This window comes from Syngnathus leptorhynchus, chromosome 20, assembly GCF_054491065.1.
Source record: "Syngnathus leptorhynchus isolate UIUO chromosome 20, UIUO_Slep, whole genome shotgun sequence".
Lineage (NCBI taxonomy): Eukaryota > Metazoa > Chordata > Actinopteri > Syngnathiformes > Syngnathidae > Syngnathus > Syngnathus leptorhynchus.
In genome coordinates, this window is record NC_141214.1 from 50,908 (window position 1) to 70,072 (window position 19,165).

Below are 19,165 nucleotides of genomic sequence, written 5' to 3' on the forward strand. Positions count from 1 at the left end.
TATGTTTTACACGCGTTTTAAATTTTATTGCCGAAATCGCTTTTTCTCGCCGAGATAAGCACGTTTTCTGAAATGCCGCTCTCCCGTCACTCTGGTTAAAGTGTTATGAAAAAAAAGGCTGTTGGGGGCTAGGGAGTATCGAGTTGATCATTATACATGAAGAAATAACCAATTTCATCGTTTGGTTTATGTTTTACACGCGTTTTAAATTTTATTGCCGAAATCGCTTTTTCTCGCCGAGATAAGCACGTTTTCTGAAATGCCGCTCTCCCGTCACTCTGGTTAAAGTATTATGAAAAAAAAGGCTGTTGGGGGCTAGGGAGTATCGAGTTGATCATTATACATGAAGAAATAACCAATTTCATCGTTTGGTTTATGTTTTACACGCGTTTTAAATTTTATTGCCGAAATCGCTTTTTCTCGCCGAGATAAGCAGGTTTTCTGAAATGCCGCTCTCCCGTCACTCTGGTTAAAGTGTTATGAAAAAAAAGGCTGTTGGGGGCTAGGGAGTATCGAGTTGATCATTATACATGAAGAAATAACCAATTTCATCGTTTGGTTTATGTTTTACACGCGTTTTAAATTTTATTGCCGAAATCGCTTTTTCTCGCCGAGATAAGCAGGTTTTCTGAAATGCCGCTCTCCCGTCACTCTGGTTAAAGTGTTATGAAAAAAAAGGCTGTTGGGGGCTAGGGAGTATCGAGTTGATCATTATACATGAAGAAATAACCAATTTCATCGTTTGGTTTATGTTTTACACGCGTTTTAAATTTTATTGCCGAAATCGCTTTTTCTCGCCGAGATAAGCACGTTTTCTGAAATGCCGCTCTCCCGTCACTCTGGTTAAAGTGTTATGAAAAAAAAGGCTGTTGGGGGCTAGGGAGTATCGAGTTGATCATTATACATGAAGAAATAACCAATTTCATCGTTTGGTTTATGTTTTACACGCGTTTTAAATTTTATTGCCGAAATCGCTTTTTCTCGCCGAGATAAGCACGTTTTCTGAAATGCCGCTCTCCCGTCACTCTGGTTAAAGTGTTATGAAAAAAAAGGCTGTTGGGGGCTAGGGAGTATCGAGTTGATCATTATACATGAAGAAATAACCAATTTCATCGTTTGGTTTATGTTTTACACGCGTTTTAAATTTTATTGCCGAAATCGCTTTTTCTCGCCGAGATAAGCACGTTTTCTGAAATGCCGCTCTCCCGTCACTCTGGTTAAAGTGTTATGAAAAAAAAGGCTGTTGGGGGCTAGGGAGTATCGAGTTGATCATTATACATGAAGAAATAAGCAATTTCATCGTTTGGTTTATGTTTTACACGCGTTTTAAATTTTATTGCCGAAATCGCTTTTTCTCGCCGAGATAAGCACGTTTTCTGAAATGCCGCTCTCCCGTCACTCTGGTTAAAGTGTTATGAAAAAAAAGGCTGTTGGGGGCTAGGGAGTATCGAGTTGATCATTATACATGAAGAAATAACCAATTTCATCGTTTGGTTTATGTTTTACACGCGTTTTAAATTTTATTGCCGAAATCGCTTTTTCTCGCCGAGATAAGCACGTTTTCTGAAATGCCGCTCTCCCGTCACTCTGGTTAAAGTTTTATGAAAAAAAAGGCTGTTGGGGGCTAGGGAGTATCGAGTTGATCATTATACATGAAGAAATAACCAATTTCATCGTTTGGTTTATGTTTTACACGCGTTTTAAATTTTATTGCCGAAATCGCTTTTTCTCGCCGAGATAAGCACGTTTTATGAAATGCCGCTCTCCCGTCACTCTGGTTAAAGTGTTATGAAAAAAAAGGCTGTTGGGGGCTAGGGAGTATCGAGTTGATCATTATACATGAAGAAATAACCAATTTCATCGTTGGGTTTATGTTTTACACGCGTTTTAAATTTTATTGCCGAAATCGCTTTTTCTCGCCGAGATAAGCACGTTTTGTGAAATGCCGCTCTCCCGTCACTCTGGTTAAAGTGTTATGAAAAAAAAGGCTGTTGGGGGCTAGGGAGTATCGAGTTGATCATTATACATGAAGAAATAACCAATTTCATCGTTTGGTTTATGTTTTACACGCGTTTTAAATTTTATTGCCGAAATCGCTTTTTCTCGCCGAGATAAGCACGTTTTCTGAAATGCCGCTCTCCCGTCACTCTGGTTAAAGTGTTATGAAAAAAAAGGCTGTTGGGGGCTAGGGAGTATCGAGTTGATCATTATACATGAAGAAATAACCAATTTCATCGTTTGGTTTATGTTTTACACGCGTTTTAAATTTTATTGCCGAAATCGCTTTTTCTCGCCGAGATAAGCACGTTTTATGAAATGCCGCTCTCCCGTCACTCTGGTTAAAGTGTTATGAAAAAAAAGGCTGTTGGGGGCTAGGGAGTATCGAGTTGATCATTATACATGAAGAAATAACCAATTTCATCGTTTGGTTTATGTTTTACACGCGTTTTAAATTTTATTGCCGAAATCGCTTTTCCTCGCCGAGATAAGCACGTTTTCTGAAATGCCGCTCTCCCGTCACTCTGGTTAAAGTGTTATGAAAAAAAAAGGCTGTTGGGGGCTAGGGAGTATCGAGTTGATCATTATACATGAAGAAATAACCAATTTCATCGTTTGGTTTATGTTTTACACGCGTTTTAAATTTTATTGCCGAAATCGCTTTTTCTCGCCGAGATAAGCACGTTTTCTGAAATGCCGCTCTCCCGTCACTCTGGTTAAAGTGTTATGAAAGAAAAGGCTGTTGGGGGCTAGGGAGTATCGAGTTGATCATTATACATGAAGAAATAACCAATTTCATCGTTTGGTTTATGTTTTACACGCGTTTTAAATTTTATTGCCGAAATCGCTTTTTCTCGCCGAGATAAGCACGTTTTCTGAAATGCCGCTCTCCCGTCACTCTGGTTAAAGTGTTATGAAAAAAAAGGCTGTTGGGGGCTAGGGAGTATCGAGTTGATCATTATACATGAAGAAATAACCAATTTCATCGTTTGGTTTATGTTTTACACGCGTTTTAAATTTTATTGCCGAAATCGCTTTTTCTCGCCGAGATAAGCACGTTTTCTGAAATGCCGCTCTCCCGTCACTCTGGTGTTATGAAAAAAAAGGCTGTTGGGGGCTAGGGAGTATCGAGTTGATCATTATACATGAAGAAATAACCAATTTCATCGTTTGGTTTGTTTTACACGCGTTTTAAATTTTATTGCCGAAATCGCTTTTTCTCGCCGAGATAAGCACGTTTTCTGAAATGCCGCTCTCCCGTCACTCTGGGTAAAGTGTTATGAAAAAAAGGCTGTTGGGGGCTAGGGAGTATCGAGTTGATCATTATACATGAAGAAATAACCAATTTCATCGTTTGGTTTATGTTTTACACGCGTTTTAAATTTTATTGCCGAAATCGCTTTTTCTCGCCGAGATAAGCACGTTTTCTGAAATGCCGCTCTCCCGTCACTCTGGTTAAAGTGTTATGAAAAAAAAAGGCTGTTGGGGGCTAGGGAGTATCGAGTTGATCATTATACATGACGAAATAACCAATTTCATCGTTTGGTTTATGTTTTACACGCGTTTTAAATTTTATTGCCGAAATCGCTTTTTCTCGCCGAGATAAGCACGTTTTCTGAAATACCGCTCTCCCGTCACTCTGGTTAAAGTGTTATGAAAAGAAAGGCTGTTGGGGGCTAGGGAGTATCGAGTTGATCATTATACATGAAGAAATAACCAATTTCATCGTTTGGTGTATGTTTTACACGCGTTTTAAATTTTATTGCCGAAATCGCTTTTTCTCGCCGAGATAAGCACGTTTTCTGAAATGCCGCTCTCCCGTCACTCTGGTTAAAGTGTTATGAAAAAAAAGGCTGTTGGGGGCTAGGGAGTATCGAGTTGATCATTATACATGAAGAAATAACCAATTTCATCGTTTGGTTTATGTTTTACACGCGTTTTAAATTTTATTGCCGAAATCGCTTTTTCTCGCCGAGATAAGCACGTTTTCTGAAATGCCGCTCTCCCGTCACGCTGGTTAAAGTGTTATGAAAAAAAAGGCTGTTGGGGGCTAGGGAGTATCGAGTTGATCATTATACATGAAGATATAACCAATTTTATCGTTTGGTTTATGTTTTACACGCGTTTTAAATTTTATTGCCGAAATCGCTTTTACTCGCCGAGATAAGCACGTTTTCTGAAATGCCGCTCTCCCGTCACTCTGGTTAGAGTGTTATGAAAAAAAAGGCTGTTGGGGGCTAGGGAGTATCGAGTTGATCATTATACATGAAGAAATAACCAATTTTATCGTTTGGTTTATGTTTTACACGCGTTTTAAATTTTATTGCCGAAATCGCTTTTTCTCGCCGAGATAAGCACGTTTTCTGAAATGCCGCTCTCCCGTCACTCTGGTTAAAGTGTTATGAAAAAAAAGGTTGTTGGGGGCTAGGGAGTATCGAGTTGATCATTATACATGAAGAAATAACCAATTTCATCGTTTGGTTTATGTTTTACACGCGTTTTAAATTTTATTGCCGAAATCGCTTTTTCTCGCCGAGATAAGCACGTTTTCTGAAATGCCGCTCTCCCGTCACTCTGGTTAAAGTGTTATGAAAAAAAAGGCTGTTGGGGGCTAGGGAGTATCGAGTTGATCATTATACATGAAGAAATAACCAATTTCATCGTTTGGTTTATGTTTTACACGCGTTTTAAATTTTATTGCCGAAATCGCTTTTTCTCGCCGAGATAAGCACGTTTTCTGAAATGCCGCTCTCCCGTCACTCTGGTTAAAGTGTTATGAAAAAAAAGGCTGTTGGGGGCTAGGGAGTATCAAGTTGATCATTATACATGAAGAAATAACCAATTTCATCGTTTGGTTTATGTTTTACACGCGTTTTAAATTTTATTGCCGAAATCGCTTTTTCTCGCCGAGATAAGCACGTTTTCTGAAATGCCGCTCTCCCGTCACTCTGGTTAAAGTGTTATGAAAAAAAAGGATGTTGGGGGCTAGGGAGTATCGAGTTGATCATTATACATGAAGAAATAACCAATTTCATCGTTTGGTTTATGTTTTACACGCGTTTTAAATTTTATTGCCGAAATCGCTTTTTCTCGCCGAGATAAGCACGTTTTCTGAAATGCCGCTCTCCCGTCACTCTGGTTAAAGTGTTATGAAAAAAAAGGCTGTTGGGGGCTAGGGAGTATCGAGTTGATCATTATACATGAAGAAATAACCAATTTCATCGTTTGGTTTATGTTTTACACGCGTTTTAAATTTTATTGCCGAAATCGCTTTTTCTCGCCGAGATAAGCACGTTTTCTGAAATGCCGCTCTCCCGTCACTCTGGTTAAAGTATTATGAAAAAAAAGGCTGTTGGGGGCTAGGGAGTATCGAGTTGATCATTATACATGAAGAAATAACCAATTTCATCGTTTGGTTTATGTTTTACACGCGTTTTAAATTTTATTGCCGAAATCGCTTTTTCTCGCCGAGATAAGCAGGTTTTCTGAAATGCCGCTCTCCCGTCACTCTGGTTAAAGTGTTATGAAAAAAAAGGCTGTTGGGGGCTAGGGAGTATCGAGTTGATCATTATACATGAAGAAATAACCAATTTCATCGTTTGGTTTATGTTTTACACGCGTTTTAAATTTTATTGCCGAAATCGCTTTTTCTCGCCGAGATAAGCACGTTTTCTGAAATGCCGCTCTCCCGTCACTCTGGTTAAAGTGTTATGAAAAAAAAAGGCTGTTGGGGGCTAGGGAGTATCGAGTTGATCATTATACATGAAGAAATAACCAATTTCATCGTTTGGTTTATGTTTTACACGCGTTTTAAATTTTATTGCCGAAATCGCTTTTTCTCGCCGAGATAAGCACGTTTTCTGAAATGCCGCTCTCCCGTCACTCTGGTTAAAGTGTTATGAAAAAAAAGGCTGTTGGGGGCTAGGGAGTATCGAGTTGATCATTATACATGAAGAAATAACCAATTTCATTGTTTGGTTTATGTTTTACACGCGTTTTAAATTTTATTGCCGAAATCGCTTTTTCTCGCCGAGATAAGCACGTTTTCTGAAATGCCGCTCTCCCGTCACTCTGGTTAAAGTGTTATGAAAAAAAAGGCTGTTGGGGGCTAGGGAGTATCGAGTTGATCATTATACATGAAGAAATAACCAATTTCATCGTTTGGTTTATGTTTTACACGCGTTTTAAATTTTATTGCCGAAATCGCTTTTTCTCGCCGAGATAAGCACGTTTTCTGAAATGCCGCTCTCCCGTCACTCTGGTTAAAGTGTTATGAAAAAAAAGGCTGTTGGGGGCTAGGGAGTATCGAGTTGATCATTATACATGAAGAAATAACCAATTTCATCGTTTGGTTTATGTTTTACACGCGTTTTAAATTTTATTGCCGAAATCGCTTTTTCTCGCCGAGATAAGCACGTTTTCTGAAATGCCGCTCTCCCGTCACTCTGGTTAAAGTGTTATGAAAAAAAAGGCTGTTGGGGGCTAGGGAGTATCGAGTTGATCATTATACATGAAGAAATAACCAATTTCATCGTTTGGTTTATGTTTTACACGCGTTTTAAATTTTATTGCCGAAATCGCTTTTTCTCGCCGAGATAAGCACGTTTTCTGAAATGCCGCTCTCCCGTCACTCTGGTTAAAGTGTTATGAAAAAAAAGGCTGTTGGGGGCTAGGGAGTATCGAGTTGATCATTATACATGAAGAAATAAGCAATTTCATCGTTTGGTTTATGTTTTACACGCGTTTTAAATTTTATTGCCGAAATCGCTTTTTCTCGCCGAGATAAGCACGTTTTCTGAAATGCCGCTCTCCCGTCACTCTGGTTAAAGTGTTATGAAAAAAAAAGGCTGTTGGGGGCTAGGGAGTATCGAGTTGATCATTATACATGAAGAAATAACCAATTTCATCGTTTGGTTTATGTTTTACACGCGTTTTAAATTTTATTGCCGAAATCGCTTTTTCTCGCCGAGATAAGCACGTTTTCTGAAATGCCGCTCTCCCGTCACTCTGGTTAAAGTGTTATGAAAAAAAAGGCTGTTGGGGGCTAGGGAGTATCGAGTTGATCATTATATATGAAGAAATAACCAATTTCATCGTTTGGTTTATGTTTTACACGCGTTTTAAATTTTATTGCCGAAATCTCTTTTTCTCGCCGAGATAAGCACGTTTTCTGAAATGCCGCTCTCCCGTCACTCTGGTTAAAGTGTTATGAAAAAAAAGGCTGTTGGGGGCTAGGGAGTATCGAGTTGATCATTATACATGAAGAAATAACCAATTTCATCGTTTGGTTTATGTTTTACACGCGTTTTAAATTTTATTGCCGAAATCGCTTTTTCTCGCCGAGATAAGCACGTTTTCTGAAATGCCGCTCTCCCGTCACTCTGGTTAAAGTGTTATGAAAAAAAAGGCTGTTGGGGGCTAGGGAGTATCGAGTTGATCATTATACATGAAGAAATAACCAATTTCATCGTTTGGTTTGTTTTACACGCGTTTTAAATTTTATTGCCGAAATCGCTTTTTCTCGCCGAGATAAGCACGTTTTCTGAAATGCCGCTCTCCCGTCACTCTGGGTAAAGTGTTATGAAAAAAAGGCTGTTGGGGGCTAGGGAGTATCGAGTTGATCATTATACATGAAGAAATAACCAATTTCATCGTTTGGTTTATGTTTTACACGCGTTTTAAATTTTATTGCCGAAATCGCTTTTTCTCGCCGAGATAAGCACGTTTTCTGAAATGCCGCTCTCCCGTCACTCTGGTTAAAGTGTTATGAAAAAAAAAGGCTGTTGGGGGCTAGGGAGTATCGAGTTGATCATTATACATGACGAAATAACCAATTTCATCGTTTGGTTTATGTTTTACACGCGTTTTAAATTTTATTGCCGAAATCGCTTTTTCTCGCCGAGATAAGCACGTTTTCTGAAATGCCGCTCTCCCGTCACTCTGGTTAAAGTGTTATGAAAAGAAAGGCTGTTGGGGGCTAGGGAGTATCGAGTTGATCATTATACATGAAGAAATAACCAATTTCATCGTTTGGTTTATGTTTTACACGCGTTTTAAATTTTATTGCCGAAATCGCTTTTTCTCGCCGAGATAAGCACGTTTTCTGAAATGCCGCTCTCCCGTCACTCTGGTTAAAGTGTTATGAAAAAAAAGGCTGTTGGGGGCTAGGGAGTATCGAGTTGATCATTATACATGAAGAAATAACCAATTTCATCGTTTGGTTTATGTTTTACACGCGTTTTAAATTTTATTGCCGAAATCGCTTTTTCTCGCCGAGATAAGCACGTTTTCTGAAATGCCGCTCTCCCGTCACGCTGGTTAAAGTGTTATGAAAAAAAAGGCTGTTGGGGGCTAGGGAGTATCGAGTTGATCATTATACATGAAGATATAACCAATTTCATCGTTGGGTTTATGTTTTACACGCGTTTTAAATTTTATTACCGAAATCGCTTTTTCTCGCCGAGATAAGCACGTTTTCTGAAATGCCGCTCTCCCGTCACTCTGGTTAAAGTCTTATGAAAAAAAAGGCTGTTGGGGGCTAGGGAGTATCGAGTTGATCATTATACATGAAGAAATAACCAATTTCATCGTTTGGTTTATGTTTTACACGCGTTTTAAATTTTATTGCCGAAATCGCTTTTTCTCGCCGAGATAAGCACGTTTTCTGAAATGCCGCTCTCCCGTCACTCTGGTTAAAGTGTTATGAAAAAAAAGGCTGTTGGGGGCTAGGGAGTATCGAGTTGATCATTATACATGAAGAAATAACCAATTTCATCGTTTGGTTTATGTTTTACACGCTGCTGAGCTCCAGCTGGAAGTGTAAAATGAACCGGGCTGGTTAAAAAAAGAACCGGGCTGGTTAAAAAAAGAACCGGGCGACCCGGTAAAATTGCTTAGCCGGGGCTCTGGAAGCCTAACACGGCGTGATCTTGTCCAAAAAGCCGCTGCTGAGCTCCAGCTGGAAGTGTAAAAAGAACCGGGCTGGTTAAAAAAAAGAACCGGGCGGTCCGGTAAATTTGCTTAGCCGGGGTCCTGGAAGCCTAACCCGGCGTGATACTGTGCAAAAAGCCGCTGCTGAGTTCCAGCTGGAAGTGTAAAAAGAACCGGGCTGGTTAAAAAAAGAACCGGGCTGGTTAAAAAAAGAACCGGGCGACCCGGTAAAATTGCTTAGCCGGGGCTCTGGAAGCCTAACACGGCGTGATCTTGTCCAAAAAGCCGCTGCTGAGCTCCAGCTGGAAGTGTAAAAAGAACCGGGCTGGTTAAAAAAAAGAACCGGGCGACCCGGTAAAATTGCTTAGCCGGGGCTCTGGAAGCCTACCACGGCGTGATCTTGTCCAAAAAGCCGCTGCTGAGCTCCAGCTGGAAGTGTAAAAAGAACCGGGCTGGTTAAAAAAAAGAACCGGGCGACCCGGTAAAATTGCTTAGCCGGGGCTCTGGAAGCCTAACACGGCGTGATCTTGTCCAAAAAGCCGCTCGTGAGCTCCAGCTGGAAGTGTAAAAAGAACCGGGCTGGTTAAAAAAAAGAACCTGGCGACCCGGTAAAATTGCTTAGCCGGGGCTCTGGAAGCCTAACACGGCGTGATCTTGTCCAAAAAGCCGCTGCTGAGCTCCAGCTGGAAGTGTCAAAAGAACCGGGCTGGTTAAAAAAAAGAACCAGGCGGCCCGGTAAAATTGCTTAGCCGGGGTCCTGGAAGCCTAACCCAGCGTGATATTGTCCAAAAAGCCGCTGCTGAGCTCCAGTTGGAAGTGTAAAAAGAACCGGTCTGGTTAAAAAAAAGAACCGGGCGGGCCGGTAAAATTGCTTAGCCGGGGCTCTGGAAGCCTAACACGGCGTGATCTTGTCCAAAAAGCCGCTCGTGAGCTCCAGCTGGAAGTGTAAAAAGAACCGGGCTGGTTCAAAAAAAGAACCGGGCGGCCCGGTAGAATTGCTTAGCCGAGGTCCTGGAAGCCTAACCCGCGTGATCTTGTGCAAAAAGCCGCTGCTGAGCTCCAGCTGGAAGTGTAAAAAGAACCGGGCTGGTTCAAAAAAAGAACCGGGCGGCCCGGTAAAATTGCTTAGCCGGGGTCCTGGAAGCCTAACCCGGCGTGATACTGTGCAAAAAGCCGCTGCTGAGCTCCAGCTGGAAGTGTAAAAAGAACCGGGCTGGTTAAAAAAAGAACCGGGCTGGTTAAAAAAAGAACCGGGCGACCCGGTAAAATTGCTTAGCCGGGGCTCTGGAAGCCTAACACGGCGTGATCTTGTCCAAAAAGCCGCTTCTGAGCTCCAGCTGGAAGTGTAAAAAGAACCGGGCTGGTTAAAAAAAAGAACCGGGCGGCCCGTTAAAATTGCTTAGCCGGGGCTCTGAAAGTGTAACCAGTCGTGATCTTGTCCAAAAAGCCGCTCGTGAGCTCCAGCTGGAAGTGTAAAAAGAACCGGGCTGGTTAAAAAAAAGAACCGGGCGGCCCGGTAAAATTGCTTAGCCGGGGTCCTGGAAGCCTAACCCGGCGTGATATTGTGCAAAAAGCCGCTGCTGAGCTCCAGCTGGAAGTGTAAAAAGAACCGGGCTGGTTAAAAAAAAGAACCGGGCGGCCCGGTAGAATTGCTTAGCCGAGGTCCTGGAAGCCTAACCCGGCGTGATCTTGCGCAAAAAGCCGCTGCTGAGCTCCATCTGGAAGTGTAAAAAGAACCGGGCTGGTTCAAAAAAAGAACCGGGCGGCCCGGTAAAATTGCTTAGCCGGGGTCCTGGAAGCCTAACGCGGCGTGATCTTGCCCGAAAGTCGGCCTCTATACTTCCATATTAGGTACCAGGCGCTCAGAGCCAACTTGGCGAAAATTTTCCAAGTGCCCACGGCTCTGCGGGGATTGTGCGTCCGACCCGCGCCGGTTCTCCAGCCGGCCTGAAATAACGCAAAACCAGCCTCTCCCCCTGGAGCTCACAGCCAAAGGCGAAACCTTTCTAAGTGACTACGGCTCTGCGGGCTTTTGAGTCCGCACCGGTTCGTCGGTCGGCCTCAAAAAGCGAAAAATCAGCCTCTCTCCCTGGAGCTCGACTCGAGTTGATCATTATACATGAAGAAATAACCAATTTCATCGTTTGGTTTATGTTTTACACGCGTTTTAAATTTTATTGCCGAAATCGCTTTTTCTCGCCGAGATAAGCACGTTTTCTGAAATGCCGCTCTCCCGTCACTCTGGTTAAAGTGTTATGAAAAAAAAGGCTGTTGGGGGCTAGGGAGTATCGAGTTGATCATTATACATGAAGAAATAACCAATTTCATCGTTTGGTTTATGTTTTACACGCGTTTTAAATTTTATTGCCGAAATCGCTTTTCCTCGCCGAGATAAGCACGTTTTCTGAAATGCCGCTCTCCCGTCACTCTGGTTAAAGTGTTATGAAAAAAAAAGGCTGTTGGGGGCTAGGGAGTATCGAGTTGATCATTATACATGAAGAAATAACCAATTTCATCGTTTGGTTTATGTTTTACACGCGTTTTAAATTTTATTGCCGAAATCGCTTTTTCTCGCCGAGATAAGCACGTTTTCTGAAATGCCGCTCTCCCGTCACTCTGGTTAAAGTGTTATGAAAAAAAAGGCTGTTGGGGGCTAGGGAGTATCGAGTTGATCATTATACATGAAGAAATAACCAATTTCATCGTTTGGTTTATGTTTTACACGCGTTTTAAATTTTATTGCCGAAATCGCTTTTTCTCGCCGAGATAAGCACGTTTTCTGAAATGCCGCTCTCCCGTCACTCTGGTTAAAGTGTTATGAAAAAAAAGGCTGTTGGGGGCTAGGGAGTATCGAGTTGATCATTATACATGAAGAAATAACCAATTTCATCGTTTGGTTTATGTTTTACAGGCGTTTTAAATTTTATTGCCGAAATCGCTTTTTCTCGCCGAGATAAGCACGTTTTATGAAATGCCGCTCTCCCGTCACTCTGGTTAAAGTGTTATGAAAAAAAAGGCTGTTGGGGGCTAGGGAGTATCGAGTTGATCATTATACATGAAGAAATAACCAATTTCATCGTTGGGTTTATGTTTTACACGCGTTTTAAATTTTATTACCGAAATCGCTTTTTCTCGCTGAGATAAGCACGTTTTCTGAAATGCCGCTCTCCCGTCACTCTGGTTAAAGTCTTATGAAAAAAAAGGCTGTTGGGGGCTAGGGAGTATCGAGTTGATCATTATACATGAAGAAATAACCAATTTCATCGTTTGGTTTATGTTTTACACGCGTTTTAAATTTTATTGCCGAAATCGCTTTTTCTCGCCGAGATAAGCACGTTTTCTGAAATGCCGCTCTCCCGTCACTCTGGTTAAAGTGTTATGAAAAAAAAGGCTGTTGGGGGCTAGGGAGTATCGAGTTGATCATTATACATGAAGAAATAACCAATTTCATCGTTTGGTTTATGTTTTACACGCGTTTTAAATTTTATTGCCGAAATCGCTTTTTCTCGCCGAGATAAGCACGTTTTCTGAAATGCCGCTCTCCCGTCACTCTGGTTAAAGTGTTATGAAAAAAAAGGCTGTTGGGGGCTAGGGAGTATCGAGTTGATCATTATACATGAAGAAATAACCAATTTCATCGTTTGGTTTATGTTTTACACGCGTTTTAAATTTTATTGCCGAAATCGCTTTTTCTCGCCGAGATAAGCACGTTTTCTGAAATGCCGCTCTCCCGTCACTCTGGTTAAAGTGTTATGAAAAAAAAGGCTGTTGGGGGCTAGGGAGTATCGAGTTGATCATTATACATGAAGAAATAACCAATTTCATCGTTTGGTTTATGTTTTACACGCTGCTGAGCTCCAGCTGGAAGTGTAAAATGAACCGGGCTGGTTAAAAAAAGAACCGGGCTGGTTAAAAAAAGAACCGGGCGACCCGGTAAAATTGCTTAGCCGGGGCTCTGGAAGCCTAACACGGCGTGATCTTGTCCAAAAAGCCGCTGCTGAGCTCCAGCTGGAAGTGTAAAAAGAACCGGGCTGGTTAAAAAAAAGAACCGGGCGGTCCGGTAAAATTGCTTAGCCGGGGTCCTGGAAGCCTAACCCGGCGTGATACTGTGCAAAAAGCCGCTGCTGAGTTCCAGCTGGAAGTGTAAAAAGAACCGGGCTGGTTAAAATAAGAACCGGGCTGGTTAAAAAAAGAACCGGGCGACCCGGTAAAATTGCTTAGCCGGGGCTCTGGAAGCCTAACACGGCGTGATCTTGTCCAAAAAGCCGCTGCTGAGCTCCAGCTGGAAGTGTAAAAAGAACCGGGCTGGTTAAAAAAAAGAACCGGGCGACCCGGTAAAATTGCTTAGCCGGGGCTCTGGAAGCCTACCACGGCGTGATCTTGTCCAAAAAGCCGCTGCTGAGCTCCAGCTGGAAGTGTAAAAAGAACCGGGCTGGTTAAAAAAAAGAACCGGGCGACCCGGTAAAATTGCTTAGCCGGGGCTCTGGAAGCCTAACACGGCGTGATCTTGTCCAAAAAGCCGCTCGTGAGCTCCAGCTGGAAGTGTAAAAAGAACCGGGCTGGTTAAAAAAAAGAACCTGGCGACCCGGTAAAATTGCTTAGCCGGGGCTCTGGAAGCCTAACACGGCGTGATCTTGTCCAAAAAGCCGCTGCTGAGCTCCAGCTGGAAGTGTAAAAAGAACCGGGCTGGTTAAAAAAAAGAACCGGGCGGTCCGGTAAAATTGCTTAGCCGGGGTCCTGGAAGCCTAACCCGGCGTGATACTGTGCAAAAAGCCGCTGCTGAGTTCCAGCTGGAAGTGTAAAAAGAACCGGGCTGGTTAAAAAAAGAACCGGGCTGGTTAAAAAAAGAACCGGGCGACCCGGTAAAATTGCTTAGCCGGGTCTCTGGAAGCCTAACACGGCGTGATCTTGTCCAAAAAGCCGCTGCTGAGCTCCAGCTGGAAGTGTAAAAAGAACCGGGCTGGTTAAAAAAAAGAACCGGGCGACCCGGTAAAATTGCTTAGCCGGGGCTCTGGAAGCCTACCACGGCGTGATCTTGTCCAAAAAGCCGCTGCTGAGCTCCAGCTGGAAGTGTAAAAAGAACCGGGCTGGTTAAAAAAAAGAACCGGGCGACCCGGTAAAATTGCTTAGCCGGGGCTCTGGAAGCCTAACACGGCGTGATCTTGTCCAAAAAGCCGCTCGTGAGCTCCAGCTGGAAGTGTAAAAAGAACCGGGCTGGTTAAAAAAAAGAACCTGGCGACCCGGTAAAATTGCTTAGCCGGGGCTCTGGAAGCCTAACACGGCGTGATCTTGTCCAAAAAGCCGCTGCTGAGCTCCAGCTGGAAGTGTCAAAAGAACCGGGCTGGTTAAAAAAAAGAACCGGGCGGCCCGGTAAAATTGCTTAGCCGGGGTCCTGGAAGCCTAACCCAGCGTGATATTGTCCAAAAAGCCGCTGCTGAGCTCCAGCTGGAAGTGTAAAAAGAACCGGTCTGGTTAAAAAAAAGAACCGGGCGGGCCGGTAAAATTGCTTAGCCGGGGCTCTGGAAGCCTAACACGGCGTGATCTTGTCCAAAAAGCCGCTCGTGAGCTCCAGCTGGAAGTGTAAAAAGAACCGGGCTGGTTCAAAAAAAGAACCGGGCGGCCCGGTAGAATTGCTTAGCCGAGGTCCTGGAAGCCTAACCCGCGTGATCTTGCGCAAAAAGCCGCTGCTGAGCTCCAGCTGGAAGTGTAAAAAGAACCGGGCTGGTTCAAAAAAAGAACCGGGCGGCCCGGTAAAATTGCTTAGCCGGGGTCCTGGAAGCCTAACGCGGCGTGATCTTGCCCGAAAGTCGGCCTCTCTACTTCCATATTAGGTACCAGGCGCTATGAGCCAACTTGGCGAAAATTTTCTAAGTGCCCACGGCTCTGCGGGGATTGTGCGTCCGACCCGCACCGGTTCTCCAGCCGGCCTGAAATAACGCAAAACCAGCCTCTCCCCCTGGAGCTCACAGCCAAAGGCGAAACTTTTCTAAGTGCCTACGGCTCTGCGGGCTTTTGAGTCCGCCCCGCGCCGGTTCGTCAGTCGGCCTCAAAAAGCAAAAAATCAGCCTCTCTCCCTCGAGCTCGACTCGAGTTGAACATTATACATGAAGAAATAACCAATTTCATCGTTTGGTTTATGTTTTACACGCGTTTTAAATTTTATTGCCGAAATCGCTTTTTCTCGCCGAGATAAGCACGTTTTCTGAAATGCCGCTCTCCCGTCACTCTGGTTAAAGTGTTATGAAAAAAAAAAAAGGCTGTTGGGGGCTAGGGAGTATCGAGTTGATCATTATACATGAAGAAATAACCAATTTCATCGTTTGGTTTATGTTTTACACGCGTTTTAAATTTTATTGCCGAAATCGCTTTTTCTCGCCGAGATAAGCACGTTTTCTGAAATGCCGCTCTCCCGTTACTTTGGTTAAAGTGTTATAAAAAAAAAAAAAAGGTTGTTGGGGGCTAGGGAGTATCGAGTTGATCATTATACATGAAGAAATAACCAATTTCATCGTTTGGTTTATGTTTTACACGCGTTTTAAATTTTATTGCCGAAATCGCTTTTTCTCGCCGAGATAAGCACGTTTTCTGAAATGCCGCTCTCCCGTCACTCTGGTTAAAGTGTTATGAAAAAAAAGGCTGTTGGGGGCTAGGGAGTATCGAGTTGATCATTATACATGAAGAAATAACCAATTTCATCGTTTGGTTTATGTTTTACACGCGTTTTAAATTTTATTGCCGAAATCGCTTTTTCTCGCCGAGATAAGCACGTTTTCTGAAATGCCGCTCTCCCGTCACTCTGGTTAAAGTGTTATGAAAAAAAAGGCTGTTGGGGGCTAGGGAGTATCGAGTTGATCATTATACATGAAGAAATAACCAATTTCATTGTTTGGTTTATGTTTTACACGCGTTTTAAATTTTATTGCCGAAATCGCTTTTTCTCGCCGAGATAAGCACGTTTTCTGAAATGCCGCTCTCCCGTCACTCTGGTTAAAGTGTTATGAAAAAAAAGGCTGTTGGGGGCTAGGGAGTATCGAGTTGATCATTATACATGAAGAAATAACCAATTTCATCGTTTGGTTTATGTTTTACACGCGTTTTAAATTTTATTGCCGAAATCGCTTTTTCTCGCCGAGATAAGCACGTTTTCTGAAATGCCGCTCTCCCGTCACTCTGGTTAAAGTGTTATGAAAAAAAAGGCTGTTGGGGGCTAGGGAGTATCGAGTTGATCATTATACATGAAGAAATAACCAATTTCATCGTTTGGTTTATGTTTTACACGCGTTTTAAATTTTATTGCCGAAATCGCTTTTTCTCGCCGAGATAAGCACGTTTTCTGAAATGCCGCTCTCCCGTCACTCTGGTTAAAGTGTTATGAAAAAAAAGGCTGTTGGGGGCTAGGGAGTATCGAGTTGATCATTATACATGAAGAAATAACCAATTTCATCGTTTGGTTTATGTTTTACACGCGTTTTAAATTTTATTGCCGAAATCGCTTTTTCTCGCCGAGATAAGCACGTTTTCTGAAATGCCGCTCTCCCGTCACTCTGGTTAAAGTGTTATGAAAAAAAAGGCTGTTGGGGGCTAGGGAGTATCGAGTTGATCATTATACATGAAGAAATAACCAATTTCATCGTTTGGTTTATGTTTTACACGCGTTTTAAATTTTATTGCCGAAATCGCTTTTTCTCGCCGAGATAAGCACGTTTTCTGAAATGCCGCTCTCCCGTCACTCTGGTTAAAGTGTTATGAAAAAAAAGGCTGTTGGGGGCTAGGGAGTATCGAGTTGATCATTATACATGAAGAAATAACCAATTTCATCGTTTGGTTTATGTTTTACACGCGTTTTAAATTTTATTGCCGAAATCGCTTTTTCTCGCCGAGATAAGCACGTTTTCTGAAATGCCGCTCTCCCGTCACTCTGGTTAAAGTGTTATGAAAAAAAAGGCTGTTGGGGGCTAGGGAGTATCGAGTTGATCATTATATATGAAGAAATAACCAATTTCATCGTTTGGTTTATGTTTTACACGCGTTTTAAATTTTATTGCCGAAATCTCTTTTTCTCGCCGAGATAAGCACGTTTTCTGAAATGCCGCTCTCCCGTCACTCTGGTTAAAGTGTTATGAAAAAAAAGGCTGTTGGGGGCTAGGGAGTATCGAGTTGATCATTATACATGAAGAAATAACCAATTTCATCGTTTGGTTTATGTTTTACACGCGTTTTAAATTTTATTGCCGAAATCGCTTTTTCTCGCCGAGATAAGCACGTTTTCTGAAATGCCGCTCTCCCGTCACTCTGGTTAAAGTGTTGTGAAAAAAAAGGCTGTTGGGGGCTAGGGAGTATCGAGTTGATCATTATACATGAAGAAATAACCAATTTCATCGTTTGGTTTGTTTTACACGCGTTTTAAATTTTATTGCCGAAATCGCTTTTTCTCGCCGAGATAAGCACGTTTTCTGAAATGCCGCTCTCCCGTCACTCTGGGTAAAGTGTTATGAAAAAAAGGCTGTTGGGGGCTAGGGAGTATCGAGTTGATCATTATACATGAAGAAATAACCAATTTCATCGTTTGGTTTATGTTTTACACGCGTTTTAAATTTTATTGCCGAAATCGCTTTTTCTCGCCGAGATAAGCACGTTTTCTGAAATGCCGCTCTCCCGTCACTCTGGTTAAAGTGTTATGAAAAAAAAAGGCTGTTGGGGGCTAGGGAGTATCGAGTTGATCATTATACATGACGAAATAACCAATTTCATCGTTTGGTTTATGTTTTACACGCGTTTTAAATTTTATTGCCGAAATCGCTTTTTCTCGCCGAGATAAGCACGTTTTCTGAAATGCCGCTCTCCCGTCACTCTGGTTAAAGTGTTATGAAAAGAAAGGCTGTTGGGGGCTAGGGAGTATCGAGTTGATCATTATACATGAAGAAATAACCAATTTCATCGTTTGGTTTATGTTTTACACGCGTTTTAAATTTTATTGCCGAAATCGCTTTTTCTCGCCGAGATAAGCACGTTTTCTGAAATGCCGCTCTCCCGTCACTCTGGTTAAAGTGTTATGAAAAAAAAGGCTGTTGGGGGCTAGGGAGTATCGAGTTGATCATTATACATGAAGAAATAACCAATTTCATCGTTTGGTTTATGTTTTACACGCGTTTTAAATTTTATTGCCGAAATCGCTTTTTCTCGCCGAGATAAGCACGTTTTCTGAAATGCCGCTCTCCCGTCACGCTGGTTAAAGTGTTATGAAAAAAAAGGCTGTTGGGGGCTAGGGAGTATCGAGTTGATCATTATACATGAAGATATAACCAATTTCATCGTTGGGTTTATGTTTTACACGCGTTTTAAATTTTATTACCGAAATCGCTTTTTCTCGCCGAGATAAGCACGTTTTCTGAAATGCCGCTCTCCCGTCACTCTGGTTAAAGTCTTATGAAAAAAAAGGCTGTTGGGGGCTAGGGAGTATCGAGTTGATCATTATACATGAAGAAATAACCAATTTCATCGTTTGGTTTATGTTTTACACGCGTTTTAAATTTTATTGCCGAAATCGCTTTTTCTCGCCGAGATAAGCACGTTTTCTGAAATGCCGCTCTCCCGTCACTCTGGTTAAAGTGTTATGAAAAAAAAGGCTGTTGGGGGCTAGGGAGTATCGAGTTGATCATTATACATGAAGAAATAACCAATTTCATCGTTTGGTTTATGTTTTACACGCGTTTTAAATTTTATTGCCGAAATCGCTTTTTCTCGCCGAGATAAGCACGTTTTCTGAAATGCCGCTCTCCCGTCACTCTGGTTAAAGTGTTATGAAAAAAAAGGCTGTTGGGGGCTAGGGAGTATCGAGTTGATCATTATACATGAAGAAATAACCAATTTCATCGTTTGGTTTATGTTTTACACGCGTTTTAAATTTTATTGCCGAAATCGCTTTTTCTCGCCGAGATAAGCACGTTTTCTGAAATGCCGCTCTCCCGTCACTCTGGTTAAAGTGTTATGAAAAAAAAGGCTGTTGGGGGCTAGGGAGTATCGAGTTGATCATTATACATGAAGAAATAACCAATTTCATCGTTTGGTTTATGTTTTACAGGCGTTTTAAATTTTATTGCCGAAATCGCTTTTTCTCGCCGAGATAAGCACGTTTTATGAAATGCCGCTCTCCCGTCACTCTGGTTAAAGTGTTATGAAAAAAAAGGCTGTTGGGGGCTAGGGAGTATCGAGTTGATCATTATACATGAAGAAATAA